Below are 17,835 nucleotides of genomic sequence, written 5' to 3' on the forward strand. Positions count from 1 at the left end.
TACCATTTGGCTATATTTTATCACATATGGTACACTTAAATAGTTAAGCAATATTAGTCACCTGTTTTGTATTACACTTGTATTACTTATTATACAAAATATGTTACATAGATCATACTTTGTTTTGACTATTGAAAAACTATGCCCACTATGTTTAGTGCCATAACCTAGTAATTCCACAAGAGTTGCAGAGTCCCCTTGGGAATGCCTCATATTGACACGACATCCTTAATTGCCAGAATCTACATTTGGATATCTATGATTTTGCTAAAAAATATGTAGAAACCCGTGTAGCCAAGCAATTATCCCTTTGGCTATTCATCAGAGGAGTCTCAAGAGACTAAGCATTTCTATTCTAGGGCTGGAATGATTTACCCTTTGAAAGAAATGTAAGGAAATAAAATAAGCTCAAAATTGACTTTCAGACTATTACTTTGAAAGGAAATGTTACCTACACAGAAGACCTTTAGTGAAACAACTAAATGCCTATTTAACATTTGTAACATGCTAGGAGCCATATTATTATCTATATAAAGAGTTGAAAGATATCTCCTAAGATTCCCTTGAGTCACAACACTGTCAGCAGAATCCAATGAAAACCTGTTCTGTTTTAAAGAATTGCTCCTAGAAAGACTATTCAAGAAATTCTTCTTAAAGAAATCGGTCAGATGATTATTATGATCTAATCTATGACTCAATCTGTTTTTTGATCATTACTAAAAATGAACTAATGGAAACAAATGTGAATGACCACCAATCTGCATGGAGTTTGAATGGACCTGGAAGACCATTATTGAGTAACTTTTCAGACTTCTGATTTTCCACGAATTCATCTTAAGTTGCTGCCTCAAAATCTATTTTCTCAAAACCCATCCTGTGGGAAGATTAAGGAGACATAATTTTCCCTATTTCTCCCACTATGTACAACAAAAACCCTGGCATTGTTATTTAAAGCAAACATAGGAGAAAAAAGGCAGAATAGCTAGGGACCTTGGGACCCAAGAAATGACATGATGATGAGTTTCCTGAGTTATCTTTTTGCTTCATATGTGGCAGACTTGGAGCTGAAGAAAGTGGCAACTGAGAAATGCCAACAGACACAAGAAAAAGAAAAAATTCTGCTCTCCCTAATCAAAAAAAAAAAACAGGGTAGCCCACCCAGAGAGATACTTTTAGACAGTAACTGTTCTACTCAAGGCAAACATCACAGGAAAAATGAAGGCCTCATCCCCATCTGCACCAGCAAGGGCAGAGTGGCGGCGGCAATGAGGTGTCCTCCCTCCACCAGCTGGGATGGTGTCAGAAAAGGCTGAATGGAGGCTTAGGACTTTCACAAGCTCCCAGAGATAATGGGGCCACCCCTCCATGGTATCAGTGGAGGGCCGGGGAGCCAGACTTCTGCCTCTGCCCAGCAGTAACAAGGAACCCTCTGCTCATGTGTTGTTAGACTGAGTGGGGAATCTAGATTTCTACCTTCACCTGGCAGTAAAGAGACTTCACTGATTTCCCCTCTCCCTCTGTCCCTGCCAGGATAATGTCAAACAAACAAACAAACAAAAAAGTCAGCTAAAACAGAGGCTAAATAAGATGCAGAGTTTCATAACAGAGTTCCAAAAATTCCCAAATATCAATCAAATGTCACTTGCTACACCAAGAACCAGGAAAATCTCAGGGGAAAAACAACCATCAGTAGAGGAGAAACACTGAGAAGACAGAGATGTTAGAATTAACTGAGAAAGACTTTACAGCAACCATTATAAAATCGATTCAACAAGCAATTTTGAGTGTCTTTAAACCAATCAGAAAACATAAAAGCTCCGTAAAGAAAGAGAAAATCTCAGCAAAGAAATGGAAGTTAAAAAGAAGACCAAATGAAAATTTAGAACAGAAATATATAATGACTGAAATAATAAAACTCAATGGATGAGCTCAACAACCAGATGAAGGTGGGAGATGAATCAGTAAACTTGAATGTATCGATAGAAATTAGCAAATCTGGACAACAGAGAGAAAATAAACGAAAAAAAAGAAAGAAGAAGAAAAGAAATAGACAAATGAAAAGAGCCACAGGGGACTTGTGGGAATATAACAAAGGATCTAACATTTGTGCCATCAGAGACCCAGAAGGAGAGGATGAAGAGGGAGGGGCTACAAAGTATGCAAATATATGGCAGAAAGATTTCTGAATCTGGCAAAAGAAATAAACCTACACATTCAAGAAGCTGAATGAACTACAAACAGAATAAACCCAAAGAAACACACCAAGACACAACATATTCAAACTTCTGAAGATAAAGACAAAGAAACATCTTAAAAGCAGTGGGAAAAAAAAAACCCTCCATGTTATCTAGAGGTGAAAAACAGTGGATTTGAATGTGGGTTTGTGATAATGAACTTTATTTCTTATTTCTATTTTTCTATATATTTTTTTCATTTTCTTTAAAATAAGCATTTGAATTCTGTAAAGGAAAACAATTAAAATTTAAGTAGTGCTAATCTTTTTTTCTCTCTAATTTTTCAAGAGCTGAAAGAAGTGAACTGTCAACCCAGAATTCTACATCCAGTGAAATATTTTGCAGGGACTCTAGGGAAAATCAAGATGCTCTCAAATGAAGAAAAAAATAAGAGAAATTGTCACCATCAGACTTACCCTGCACATCAGATCCTAATAATCTGACTCAGATGTTTTCTCCACAATTCTGACCCAAAAAGGTCTACCTAAACATAGAAAAGAGTGAGAAATCATGAACACTTTAAATCTTTTATACAGCATTATTGAACTGACTGTACACACTATTTATGTTGAAATTAACAATAATGTTTTCTAACATAGGTTTTGTCACTCTCATTTAGTCTTTTCAGTATAATCATGAAATATGTCAATAGCCCTTCCTGATAACTTACCGATGGCTACCCAGATCAGATAAATCTCTGGAACCAACAAAGATTACAATCTAAGACCCAGAGTAGACAGAAACAGTTAAACCTTAGACAGTGTCACCTCAACATATCAGAATGAAACACCTTTTCTACAGATTTAAAAATTAGAATGAAGAAAAAATTAGCACTATTTAAATTTGGTTTTGTGGTAATGGACTTACTTCTATTTTTTTTTAACATCTTTATTGGTGTATAATTGCTTTACAGTGGTGTGTTAGTTTCTGCTTTGTAACAAAGTGAACCAGCTATACATACACATATAACCCCATATCCCCTCCCTCTTGCATCTCCCTCCCACCCTCCCTATCCCACCCCTCTAGGTGGTCACAAAGCACCGAGCTGATCTCCCTATGCTATGCAGCTGCTTCCCACTAGCTGTCTATTTTACATTTGGTAGTGTATATATGTCCATGCCACGCTCTCACTTCATCCCAGCTTATTCTTCCCCTCCCTGTGTCCTCAAGTCCATTCTCTACCTCTGTGTCTTTATTCCTGTCCTGCCCCTAGATTCTTCATTCTATATTTTTGAAAATCCCAAGCATTTGAATACCATGAAGAAAAAAAATTAAACATTGTCTAATTTGGTAAATATGATTATGCCACCCATCCTCAGACTCAGATTCTAATGTAGGTAATATGTGATGTGTAAGTAAGTATTTGGCAATGCACAGTAAGAGTTTGGGAAATCTGCCTACAAAGTGATAATCTCCTTAGGATGTCTCTTCTTCACGGAGAATAAACTCTTTATTCTTTAATTTTTTCTTATAAATCCTCTTCCATCTGTTATTTGTCTGCCCTTCTCATACTATTCTCCTTGATAATTTCATGAGCTTTGTCTTTCTTTCTTATAATATAATCCTAATATTTTATCTACTGTCTCTCGCAAATATACGTGTGTGGGTATATGTGGATGTCTATGTGTGTTTGTGATGTGTGTGTGTATATATATGTATTTGTACGTACATATGTGTACTTGTGTGGGTTACATCTATGCGTATGCCTGTGCCTGTATGTGTGTATGAGTCTGTGTGTGTGTAGTTAGGTGTGTGTATTGATTACATATGTGTTTGTGTGTTTAAGTGTGTATATTTGTTTTTATCTATCCATCTATCTACTTCTAAACTTATATCTTCTTGTCTACCTACCTAATTACCTCCCACTTATCTCCCTATAGTCCAAAACAACAATCACTTCACACCTTTTAGAATATTGTTTCACTTAACAAATTCAAATAACTCTCTTATCAAAAATATATGCCCAAGGATTCTTCAATATACAGAAATCAATCAATGTAATAAACCATATTAACAAATTGAAGGAGAAAAACCATATTATCATCTCAATAGATGCAGGAAAAGCTTGCGACAAAATTCAACGTGCATTAATGATAAAAAACCCTCCAGAAAGTAGGCATAGAGGGAACTTACCTCAACATAATAAAGGCCATATATGACAAACCACAGCCAACATAATTCTCAATGGTGCAAAACTGAAACCATTTCCTCTAAGATCAGGAACCAGACAAGGTTGTCCACTCTCACCACTATTATTCAACATAGTTTTGGAATTTTTAGCCAAAGCAATCAGAGAAGAAAAAGAAATAAAAGGAATCCAAATCGGAAAAGAAGTAGTAAAGCTGTCACTGTTTGCAGATGACATGATACTATACATAGAGAACCCTCAAGATGCTACCAGAAAACTACTAGAGCTAATCAATGAATTTGGTAAAGTAGCAGGATACAAAATTAATTCACAGAAATCTCTTGCATTCCTATATACTAACGATGAAAAATCTGAAAGAGAAATTAAGGAAACGCTCCCATTTACCACTGCAACAAAAAGAATAAAATACCTAGGAATAAACCTACCTAAGGAGACAAAAGACCTGTAAGCAGAAAACTATAAGACACTGCTGAAAGAAATTAAAGATGATACAAACAGATGGAGAGATATACCATGTTCTTGGATTGGAAGAATCAACACTGTGAAAATGACTGTTCTACCCAAAGTAATCTACAGATTCAATGCAATTCCTATCAAACTACCACTGGCATTTTTCACAGAACTAGAACAAAAACTTTCACAATTTATATGGAAACACAAAAGACCCCAAATAGCCAAAGCAATCTTGAGAAAGAAAAATGGAGCTGGAGGAATCAGGCTCCCGGATTTCAGACTATACTACAAAGCTACAGTAATCAAGACAGTACGGTACTGGCACAAAAACAGGAATACAGATCAATGGAACAAGATAAAAAGCCCAGAGATAAACCCACACACATATGGTCACCTTATTTCTGATAAAGGAGGCAAGAATATACAGTGGAGAAAACACAGCCTCTTCAATAAGTGGTGCTGGGAAAACTGGACAGCTACATGTAAAAGAATGAAATTAGAACACTCCCTAACACCAAACACAAAAATAAACTCAAAATGGATTAAAGTCCTAAATGTAAGACTGGACACTATAAAACTCTTAGAGGAAAACATAAGCAGAACACACTATGACATAAATCACAGCAAGATCATTTTCGGCCCACCTCCTAGAGAAATGGAAATAAAAGCAAAAATAAACAAATGGGACCTAAGGAAACTTAAAAGCTTTTGCACAGCAAGGGAAAACATAAACAAGATGAAAAGACAACCCTCAGAACAGGAGAAAATATTTGCAAATGAAGCAACTGACAAAGGATTAATCTCCAAAATTTACAAGCAGCTCATGCAGCTCAATATTAAACAAGAAACAACCCAATCCAAAAATGGACAAAAGACCTAAATAGACATTTCTCCAAAGAAGATATACAGATTACCAACAAACAAATGAAAGGATGCTCAACATCACTAATCATTAGAGAAATGCAAATCAAAACCACAATGAGGTATCACCTCACACCGGTCAGAATGGCCATCATCAAAAAATCTATAAACAACAAATGCTTGAGTGGGTGTGGAGAAAAGGGAACCCTCTTGCACTGTTGGTTGGAATGTAAATTGATACAGCCACTGTGGAGAATGGTATGGAGGTTCCTTAAAAAACTAAAAATAGAACTACCATCTGATCCAGCAATCCCACTCCTGGGCATATACCCTGAGAAAGCCATAATTCAAAGAGACTCATGAACCCCAATGTTCATTGCAGCTCTATTTACAATAGCCAGGACATGGAACCAACCTAAGTGTCCATCAACAGATAAAGAAAATGTGGCACATATATACAATGGAATATTACTCAGCCATAAAAAAATGAAATTGAGTTATTTGTAGTGAGGTGGATGGACCTAGAGTCTGTCATACAGAGTGAAGTAAGTTAGAAAGAGAAAAACGAATACCATATGCGTACACATATATATGGAATCTAAAAAAAAAAAAATGGTTCTGAAGAACCTAGGGGCAGGACAGGAATAAAGACACAGACGTAGAGAATGGACTTGAGGACACGGGGAGGGGGAAGGGTAAGCTGGGACAAAGTGAGAGAGTGGCATGGACATATATACACTACCAAATGTAAAACAGCTAGTGGGAAGCAGCTGCATAGCACAGGGAGATCAGCTCGGTGCTTCGTGATCACCTAGAGGGGTGGGATAGGGAGGGTGGGAGGGAGACACAAGAGGGAGTTGATATGGGGTACATGTTTATTTATAGCTGATTCACTTTGTTATAAAGCAGAAACTAACACATGACTGTAAAGCAATTATACTGCAATAAAGATGTTAAAATATATATATATATATATATATATATATATATATATATATGCCCAACACCTAAAATACACTAGAGACAATGCCAGTTACTGTAATTACAAAGTTTAAACTGTACAGTTTCTGCCCTTAAAAATCTTTTCTGTTCTTAAAAAACACTGCTAGTAAATTGAGATTCTGGATATACAACTAAAATGTAATTTAGTCACTGAACCAAAATTATGTGATTGTATCTAAAATTTCTGAACATTTTATTATAAAAGTGTTTAAATTCCTTAGTCTTGCACATCGAGTTTTAATAATCTGACTCAGGTGTCCTTTCCAGTGTCCACTGCCCTGCCCTAATGACTTCTGACATCTAACTCTGTTCTAGTAGACCTGAGTAATTCACTATTTCATAAATATTCATGCCTCCTCAATTGCCTCAAAATGTTGACCATGTTATTCTTTTTTGGCTTGTATCTTCTCTCTTTTCCAATTTCTTTCCTTTGTTTTGTTTTGTTTTTTACTATATGTATCAATTCACTAATATATACATTTAAAGATTTTTTAATTTTATATTGGAGTAGAGTTGATTAACAATTGTGTTGTTTTCAGGTGTACAGCAAAGAGATTCAGTTATACTTACACATGTATCTATTCGTTTTCAAATTCTTTCCCCATTTAGCTTATTACAGAGTACTGAGCAAAGTTTCCTGTGCTATACAGTAGGTCCTTGTTGGTTATCTGTTTTAAATATAGCAGTGTGTAAATGTCAGTATCAAAGGTTTTTTGTTGTTGTTGTTGTTGTTTTGCGGTACGCGGGCCTCTCACTGTTGTGGCCTCTCCCGCTGCGGAGCACAGGCTCCGGACGCGCAGGCTCAGCGGCCATGGCTCACGGGCCCAGCCGCTCCGCGGCATGTGGGATCTTCCCAGACCAGGGCATGAACCCGTGTCCCCTGCATCGGCAGGCAGACTCTGAACCACTGCGCCACCAGGGAAGCCCAGTAGCAAAGTTTTAATGCCTTAATCTGAACCACCTTTCCACACTAGCATAGATTCCACCTGTAACCTCCACTTCCCTAATCACCTTCCTTCAGCTGGCATGTCAGTGCCTATCACGGTGTTAGGCACTAGGGATACGGCCATTGACAAAAGGGACACTGTTCCCACCCACATGGGGTTTAGGACCCAGCAGTAAAGGAGGATAGTTAACAAATTGTTTAAAATAAATACCTGACAAAGAGTGCAGAAGCGCTGTGAAAGCAGATACAGAATACTATGGACACTTGTGGCAAACATGGTCCAGTTATTTACATGGAGGAACATTGCTGGACGGCAAATTCTTTGAGAGGAGAGACTACATGTCTGTGGCACCTCCAGGGTACCTTGTATACATAGAAGGCATTCAAATAATATTTACTAGATGGATAAATAACTTAAAATATACTTAAAGTATTTACTCAATTCATAGTAATAAGAAACTGAAAAGGCTGGTCATATTAGAATGCTTTTCATTCTACATAACAGTGATGTAGCAAGCAAATATTGATAACTAAGATTCTAATAGAACTTTACCATATCCTCTTTATTTCAGTCAATGGATGTTCTTAGTAGACCGTATAAAGACACAGAAATCAAACTGTGATTTTAGAAGATAACCATAATTGTTGTTCTGTGACTTCAGGAATAAACAATTTATTCTAAAATAACAAAGATGCTTAGTGAATGAAAAAGCTGGATGAGTGCATTAACATATTAAAATTATTCTGGGAGTAGAAAAAAATCCCACTAATTAAACAAACATCACAACCTCACCAGTGCTTGGCTATCCATTAGACCAGAAATCTCTCTGGATGCAATCTCAACCAACATATACAAAGTGCTGCTACTTTGACACACCATTAGATTTCTGAAAATCTACTCCAATTTCAACTTATTATATTGTATTTCATATCTTGTCTTAATTTTAATACAGGAAAAAATCGGGTTCAAGGATTTATTTTTTCTAAAAGATTTTATACAATCACTGCCTGAATTTAATGAAAGTGATTTATAAAGACTGCTATCATTTGAGCTAGGCTGAAATAATAATGACAATATACTAGCAGATGGATAAAGCAGTTTAATCACCAGACTAGTAATAATTCGATTTCCCAAATCCAATGTTTCAAAATATGGATGTATTCATTGATAACTTAAGTGTGAAGTAAAGAGAACATGGAACCTTAGAGAATAGTTATTTTCAAGAGTTTAGTTATTATGTGACTTCAAGTAAATACCCATTCCCCTCAAGCTCTTCTCAGATTATTTCCATGTATTTTATCAAACAGGTAAAACACTGGATCTGAACCCCATCCAACAGATCCTACTATTTTCACTCAGTCTTTTTTTTTTTTCAGTATGTTAAAATTATTGAAGAGAAAAGAATTTTGATAGGAACTGAAACATAACAGGAACTTTTGATTTCATGTTTCCTAAGTAGGTTATCTGAGGTCCTTGAAGCCAAGAAATTTGTATTTTTCATTTTTTAGGATTTATGAGTTTACGGTTTTGAAAAAAATGACGGAAAGAAGGCAAACAATACAGAAAAGTACAAAACATATGGGAAAATATCTCCACAAATCCTATCACTTGTAAGTTACTATAATCATCTTACTATGAATAGCATTTCAGGCATATCTCCAATTACTATGTATAAATAGAAGGATATACAAATGAAAGGAAAGATGGATAGCAGATATTTGGCTGGGTGGATAGATGGATGGGTGGATGGACATGGTATTATAAAACCAATATTATATTATTTTGTCATTATAGTGAAAAAACAAATGTTACTTAAATTTTATTGCATTTAAATTTACAGAAGAAAGAGAAACAAAAACAAAGCAATTCCCAAACTTTAGATGAATGTTCTTTCAGAATGAGATATCCTCTTAACCATTATGAAGTTAGTCATTTCAACTACATTTATTTTATACATTATTTTACTTCCTATTATAAAATATTAAGATATTAACACTTTATTAATGAAATTTGTTAGTTATGTTCTTATTTTTATGTTATCAAAGTTTCAAATATTTTTCTTTATTAAAATTGTAATTCCAACCAGTATTTAGTCTTGATTCTGTTTTTTAATGGAGTCAATGCTCACCACCAGCTCCTTTACCGTACCATCCTGTTTCTGATGGCTTTCTTTGTATGTTCCCTTTTGAGGCAAGATTTCATTTTTAGGTAGTATCAATGCCAGGATAGCCTAGTTTAAGATGCCGTAAAAAAAAACCAACCATCCATGTGTTAACATCACAAAGTTTATTTCTTGCATACACTGAATATTCCATGCATATCATTCAGAGATCTAGTCTGATGGAGGCTCCACATCAGTACTTCCCTTCGTCATCATTGTGGCATAAGAACAAGATGATGGTGAGTAATGCAGTGGCTCCGAAGACAGATACATGTCATTTCCACTCACACAGAAAGGGAAGTCCAATTCTAACACATACGTACAGGAGAAGAACTGGAATATAATCATTCTCCATACACCTCGGCTTATTCCACTTTGAAGTTCTTCCTTTTCCATTGTATGTTGTTCCTGTACTTTCAACTTTGAGAAAAGTCTTGGCACACCTTTTTAAATTCTGGAGGCTACGTGTTCTACATTTGAGTGTGATTTTTGACCCAGTTTTCAAACTTTCCAATCTTAGGATCCTGAACAAGAAAATGCTTTGGAGCACATTCAGTGTTCAGTGAGTTACACCTTCACCAAGTCTTCATGAACCAATAAAAAGCTATAGTGTTCAAAGCCTTCTTCATCAACCCCTGGAATATTTCTGTGCCTTACGGAGGATTAATGGCTGACAATGGTATACCAAATAATCATGTAAGCTAAAATGCCTATCATATGCTATATTTTATCTGATCTACATATCCACAAATTTGGATGTGCACCACATCACTCCTATCAAGAAGTATCGTATACAAGATTGGACCCAAGCAGGCCCTTGAAACACAGGCATATTGCATGAGCAGGTGGAACAGGTTCACAAGGCACTTGCTCCTGCTGCATTAACTCCTTACCCACAGTCACTACCTGTGGCCCCACAACCCACCCTCATGTCTTCATGATCACTTCCCAGTATTCTCCAGAGATAGACAGCTGCAGCATGACAGTCCCTCAGCAGTGGCCTTGAAAGACAGTAGTGAAGGAACAAATTCCTTCTGAGCAGAAATGATGATATGTGACTGATTTCTCACTTCATCTGAGATGGATTTACATCAATTATATCAATTTTGAGGGAGTGGCTAACTATTATTTCAGATACCCAAGGACACAGAAGGAATAAGATTAGAGGATTGCTGTCATAGAAGTCCGGAGAATTATGTGTGGATAGGATCTTGGAATGGGCATAGAGTGTGAGGGTATTTGTGTCTCATGTAATGTTCACCAATGGGCATCCACTCTAGAGGAGACTCTTATCAATCCTATGGAAAAATGCCCTTTGCTGTGAATGTCAATCTTTCTTGTTCCTTAGCTAGTCCAATGCTTGCTCAATGGGCTAATGTACAAAGTGACCGTGGAGGCACAGATAGAGATTATGTATGGGTATGCAAATATTGATTTCCTCTTGAAAAGAAGATGTGGCTACTACCAACCTTACCAGTAGTGGAAATCAACACCAAGCCCCTATTTCCTGCAGGGCATCAGTCAGCCACTTGGTGGCAGTTTTATTTATTGGACATCTTCCATCGTGAAAATGTCAGCGCTTTATCCTCACTAAACAGACACTAACGACACGTATTTGACTTTTATGCTGTCACTGCTTCTGCTAACCCTATCATCCATGAATTTGCTGAATGCTTTTTCAAGTCTTAGTAGTTTCCGATACAGAATCTCATTTTCCACCAAAAGCTGTGAAGTAATAAATTTCTTATATGGAGTTTATCCAGCCAGTAGCTGGCCTGAGAAAATGTTGAATTGTCTGCTGAATACTCGAACATGGTACAGTCTGGGTGGTAGCATCTTGAAGGCTTGGTCCTTCACGACATGATATATTTTTAAAATCAGCACATGATATACAGTATTATTCCTCCTGTGATCAGAATCCACTGTTCCAAGGATGTCTATCGCCATAAACCCAAGTGACCTTTCCATAAAGCGTTTCATCTTCTCATTGATCTTTGTCTTCTGTTGGCGGGGAATATGCCAAGAGGAACATTTGTACCAGGGGTGTAATGGCCACTACATTGAACTTGAATTTGAGACTCCCACCTGGTCATTTGGGGATTATCATGTCACTGAGACAACAGGAAAAGAGAAAGTTTACTGTATTGGCTAAAGCCTTAATCCTGATTAGCCTGGAAAGTAAGGCTGTGGCCAGAAAATGGGATTAAGAAAAAGACGCATGTCAGAAGACCTCAGAGGTACTGTTTTATATTTGTTTTATTCGTTTTATTTTGCAAATTTTCTAATCTACATAGAATACTACAATAAACATCCACATTCCTTCATCCATATTTATCAAATGTTAGTATTTCACTGCATTTCTTCTATCATCTCTCCATATATGATAGATGATAGATAGATAATAGATGATGATAGATAGATGGATAGTTTTCTGCTAAGTCATCTAGAAATTACAGATGTTGTTGCCCCCTTAATACTAAATACTGTACCAGTTATCTCCTAAAAACTATAACTTTGTCCTACACAAACACAATGCCATTATCACCCTTAATATATCATCCACATTCAGAATTTTCCCACTGTCCCCAAAATAAAGCTGTAAACTAGTAAAGAGTCTTAAGCAGTGAGTCTGCTATACTCTACTTCTAGAGGAAAGCAGAAGAGGCTAGAAACAGACCCCTGCAAGATCTCAGAAATTCGTTAAATCCCCAGTCCAGGATAAGATCTTAAAATGAAATTGTGGTCTTTTCTTCAACGCAGAGACATTATAGATATTGCAGATACCAAGTCACTGAGCTGAGGGAAAATGTTTCAGATCCTGCTGGGAATCCTGTCTTATTTCCTCTTATGTCCCCAAGCTCACCATTTCCTATTCCCATAAAAATAGAAAGCAACTAGAATTTTTTTTCCAGTTTCTTTCACAGGTGGGGAGGTGGGAGCAGTGCCAATCAAACCCCTATATTCATGCAGCGAACTTGGCCCACATCCACCGTCTCACACAGAACACTTACTTCCCGTGACCCTGGAGGAGCACCTTCCTTACTACCGCAAGGTGCTGGTAGTACAGCACACCCATGAATTCATCTTGCTCATATAGACTTCTATTTCATTTATGGCCATGGAGATTTTTGTGTTATGCTTGACCTCATCTAAGAGATTTTGGTTTTCCTTTCCATACTGCATGTATTATCATTATGGGTCTGTCACAGAAAATATAACATTGAAGCATAAACTATATACAATATCTTCATTGGAAGTAATTACCAGGACCACCACATATGGTTACATATTGTTGTGCAGTTTCTGTAAAGCACAAGAGAACCTAGATTAAGATTTGCAGAGGCAAAAATCTGGCCTGATGCTTCACACTAAGTTGTGTGCCTTGTGAGGGGCTGCGTGCAACCATAAGAAGTGGCACCTTTTTCTAATTCACACTAAGGAATTCTTTGCTTACCAAGATATATACCCATAGATGTGTGCCTCTTGAGAGGGGTATCTTTTCCCTAGTTCACAGAAAGGCAAGCTATGGGCTTACAATATTCTTGGTTATTTATTCATGCAAAAACCTTTCCTGAGGACTCTGGAAAGGTAGAGACAGAGTTCTTCAATCCCTACATAAAGTCAGTAGAGAAACTAGATGGAAAAACCAAAGTCCTTATGTTAACAGGGTCGATTCAACAAGAAGATATAGCATGTATACATCTAACAAGAGAACTTCGTATTACATGAGCATTATAGGGTTGAATACACAATTGGAGACTTCAACACTCCTCTCAGTGCGCCAAAGAATAAGTAGACAACACATTGAACAAATTGGCATTAGGTAACATCACCCTAATGTTATAATTTGGGTAGTGATCACAAGTTGTGCAACCTAAAATAATTAAAGAAGCTACATATTTATTTTGTATAGCTTTATATTTTTTGTTTCATTTTATAATATAGATGTTGAAGCCAAAGAACGAGTAAAACAAAATAGTTCCTGAGAATCTGTTATGGATAAGCCTTGTTATAACCACCGAGATACAAAGTTGATTAAAATGGTCAGTCTTTGAGTTGGTGGATGAATACTTGTATTTAAATATAATTTAAATACAGTGGAGGTGTTAATTATCTTGATCTTGGTAATTATCACATTGTGCACCTTAAATACATGCAACATTTATCAAAAACATAAATAAATAAATAAATTTTAAAAATGATCTGGTATATATACAACAGTGGAAATGCTCTGTTATCAGAGAACTTAATCCAGGCTCAGGTATAGTCTTTATTTTTTTTAATTTTATTGAAGTACAGGTGATTTACAATGTTATGTTAATTTCTTCTGTACAGCAAAGTGACTCACTTATACATATATACATGTTCTTTTTCATATTCTTTTCCATTATGGTTTGTCACAGAATATTGACGATAGTTCCCTGTGCTGTACTGTGTGACCTTGTTGTTTACCCATCCTATACATAATAGTTTGCCTCTGCTAACCCCAAACTCCCAATCCTCTCCTCTACCCTCCCTGCGCCTTGTCAACAACAAGTCTGTTGTCTATAACTGTAAGTCTGTTTTTTGCTTTGCAGATATGTCGATTTGTATAGTATTTTAGATTCCACATACAAGTGATATCATATGGTATTTGTCTTTCTCCTCCTGACTTCACTTAGTATGATAATCTCTCGATCCATCCATGTTGCTGCACATGGCATTATTTCATTCTTTGTGATGGCTGAGTAGCATTCCATTGTATATATGTACCACATCTTCTTATGCACTAATCTGTCGATGGACATTTAGGTTGTTTCCATGTCTTGGCTATTGTAAATAGTGCTGCCATGAACATAAGGGTGCATGTATCTTTTCGAATTATAGTTTTGTCTATAGTATAGTATATGCCCAGGAGTGGAATTGTTGGATCATATGGCAACTCAATTTTTAGTTTTTTGAGGAACCTCCATACTGTTTTCCATAGTGGCTGCACCAATGTACATTCCTACCAACAGTGTAGGAGGGTTTCCTTTTCTCCATATCCTCTCCAGCATTTGTTATTTGTAGACTTTTTTTTTTTTTTAAAGAAGATGTTGGGGGTAGGAGTTTATTAATTTATTTATTTATTTTTGCTGTGTTGGGTCTTTGTTTCTGTACGAGGGCTTTATCTAGTTGTGGCAAGCGGGGGCCACTCTTCATCGCGGTGAGCGGGCCTCTCACTATCGCGGCCTCTCTTGTTGCAGAGCACAAGCTCCAGACCCTCAGGCTCAGTAGTTGTGGCTCACGGGCCTAGCTGCTCCGTGGCACGTGGGATCCTCCCAGACCAGGGCTCGAACCCGTGTCCCCTGCATTAGCAGGCAGATTCTCAACCACTGCGCCACCAGGGAAGCCCTTGTAGACTTTTTAATAATGGCCATTCCAACTGGTATGAGGGGGTACCTCACTGTAGTGAGGCTTAACTGGGAAATAATGGCATCTGAACTGAGAAGAAATTACCCAGGAGAATGTCTAGAAGGATGTTCCAAACAGAAGTAAGAGCAAAAACAGAAAATGAAAAGACAGCACGATGCATAGAAATCATAAAGAAACTCATAGCTGGAGCATAAATGATGAAGTGGGAAAAGAGCAAATAGCACATATTTTGAAATAAAGATGTCAATATGACCTATAAAATGAATTTATATGTGCACTTTCTGTTTCCTAAAACATTAATGCAAAATTACATTCTGTAATTACACATATAGCTCAGTACTGCACAATACAATTGTATCTGGCCATAGAATCTTCAACAAACTAATAATAATCAAATCAGTTATTTCAATTTTAATAATGATCATATGATGGACATTTCCAAATAATCCTGATGCAGTCCAATTACACTGGTGATTTTAGAGACAACACTAGGTTAGTTTGCTGGCAAGATAATCTGTTCTTTTATACTTTGTGTGCAAATAGGCAAATGAGCATGACATACAATATAAGCCTGTATTTCAACTGAGTCAGTCATTGTGATAATTTTTTGGTACAACATTGAAGAGTCTAGCTTCTAAGTCTCTATTTATTGAAATTAACAAGATAGTCACATCTACAAAACAGATTCCCTCCAATATAAATAAATGTAAACTCATCGTTTGGCAAATATTTAAGTGATACTGGTCACCTATGCTGAAACCTGAAATACTCACCAAACTGAACATATTAAATGGAATGTGTTGTTTCAGAAAAAAAGCATGCTTTCCAGTGATTACCTCACTCCCTAGTATAAACTGAGTGAAGAGTTTTTAGAGAACATAAAGCATAGCATGTCACTATGAAAACATAAATCAGGTAAGATAACCTTTTTGGTAAGAACACAGTATGAGGAAGTGATTGAGATAAAGATATTTTCGAAGACATGTTGATTGACAGCTACTAAATATAGATCTTATCTATCAAAATATGGATAACAGAGAGGTACGATGAAAAGAAATTATATCGCATGTGTCTGAAGCCAACAAAATTTTAATAATGGCTGTTAGATAATCACTAACAAATTCTGATCCCTTGTCCACAGAATCTAATAAGAAATATGTTTATTGGCATGTTTCTTTCATAACATCATGAGGTCTGTCATTTAAAAATCCTTTCTTCCTAGAATTGAGTCATAGAAATCCATTTAAATATTGCTTTATCCTTTTTTAAAAATTAGCAGTAAGCAAAATATCAGCCAATAAAGAACTAAACAAAGGTGAAGACCCATCCTTAAGTATGCACAAGAATTCTTTACACCAGAGGAGTGGGATCAAATATAACGGGAGAGTAAATCCATCCCATCTTTGGAAGGAAAAATTAGGTCCAAGGCATAAATTAATCGTGGTATTAAAATAACTGTTTTAATAACATAGTATTTTCTTTTTAATAGGTGAAGAAAATAATCATTTTTATTTCACCAGCAAAACAGCCTGTATAAAAGAGCATATCATAAAAGGGGTATGAGGCAAAGGCTACATCTCTCTTATTCTTAGTATCATTTATTAATTTGCGCAGGCCCTTTTTTTTATCCTTTAAACATTTACTCAACAGAGCTGTTGTGCTCAGAATTGATTTTGCTTCCTCAGCCAAATTAGGCTGAGATGCTTTTTGGCTTTCATCTGAATGAACAACTTCCTAGTTAGACACACTGAATTTGGACTTGGGTCAATAAAAGCTTTACTGTGTCTTTTCTCTTTCCTCTTTTCACTTGCCACAGTGGAATCTTTAGCAATGCAATTATGGCTTGAATGAAGAAACATGGAAAGAAACTGGCAGAGAAACAAATAGGAATTCTCTGTGTCCCATACTTGTACCCCTGAAGATCAGTTACCTCTGGGTATGCGTGTAAATTTGTCTAACTTTAACTGTTTGTCTTTGCTATGCTTTGGGAGCATAAATCCTTATCAAAGGTTTAATGTAATCCTACTGAATCTCATGTGGCTAACTCTTAAGTTATTTGCAGTAAAGCCAATTTGATTGGATCCTGGTGTTTAAATTTAAAAGATTTTGAATGGATTGAGTCAAGGAGCTCTTCTTGCAGCTTTCAATGGTGTCATTAAAAGTATTAAAAAGTATTAAAGTATGACCAAGTATTAAAAAGGTTAGATTTTTAAGATATTCATACACATTTATAAAAATTATTTTTGAAATGTCTACCCTATTTTATAGACTTTGATATAAGAACCATGAAATACTGCATCATTTTATCTGGCACATTTGAACTGAAAGTTACCAGTCCTAAACTATCAACAGTGAATAAAATGCATGTTAGGAACCAAATATAACTACAGAAAGAAAGCTACATAGTTCCTAAGGAGAAAGCATGGGCATTGTGTTAATAAGTCCAGTGACGGTTCCATAGCTTGAATACCAACTGATGCTCCACTCCATTCTATTCCACTTAACTCTGAGGTTGGACCATCTCAATTCTGAAATAGGCAACACTTTCTGGCTCACATATTTATTGAATCTTATCAGATGCTTTCTCTGCACAAGACATTAATAAAATATTGACTTATTTTCTCTGTTCCACGT

The 17,835-nt window shown here is 36.3% G+C and overlaps 1 long non-coding RNA gene across 3 annotated transcripts in view; it reads right to left on the reverse strand.

Annotated features, from left to right (window-relative positions):
• Positions 1-17,835, reverse strand: part of LOC113625446 (uncharacterized) — a 208,056-nt gene that overhangs the window by 85,839 nt on the left and 104,382 nt on the right. For all 3 annotated transcript variants that reach the window (XR_003434680.1, XR_003434682.1, XR_003434681.1), the window contains exon 2: positions 2,651-2,718. This is a non-coding gene — a long non-coding RNA (uncharacterized LOC113625446). The remainder of the gene's footprint in view (positions 1-2,650; positions 2,719-17,835) is intronic.

Source organism: Aethalodelphis obliquidens, unplaced genomic scaffold, assembly GCF_003676395.1.
Source record: "Aethalodelphis obliquidens isolate GAN/ISIS:26980383/991018 unplaced genomic scaffold, ASM367639v1 scaffold15, whole genome shotgun sequence".
Taxonomy (NCBI): Eukaryota; Metazoa; Chordata; class Mammalia; order Artiodactyla; family Delphinidae; genus Aethalodelphis; species Aethalodelphis obliquidens.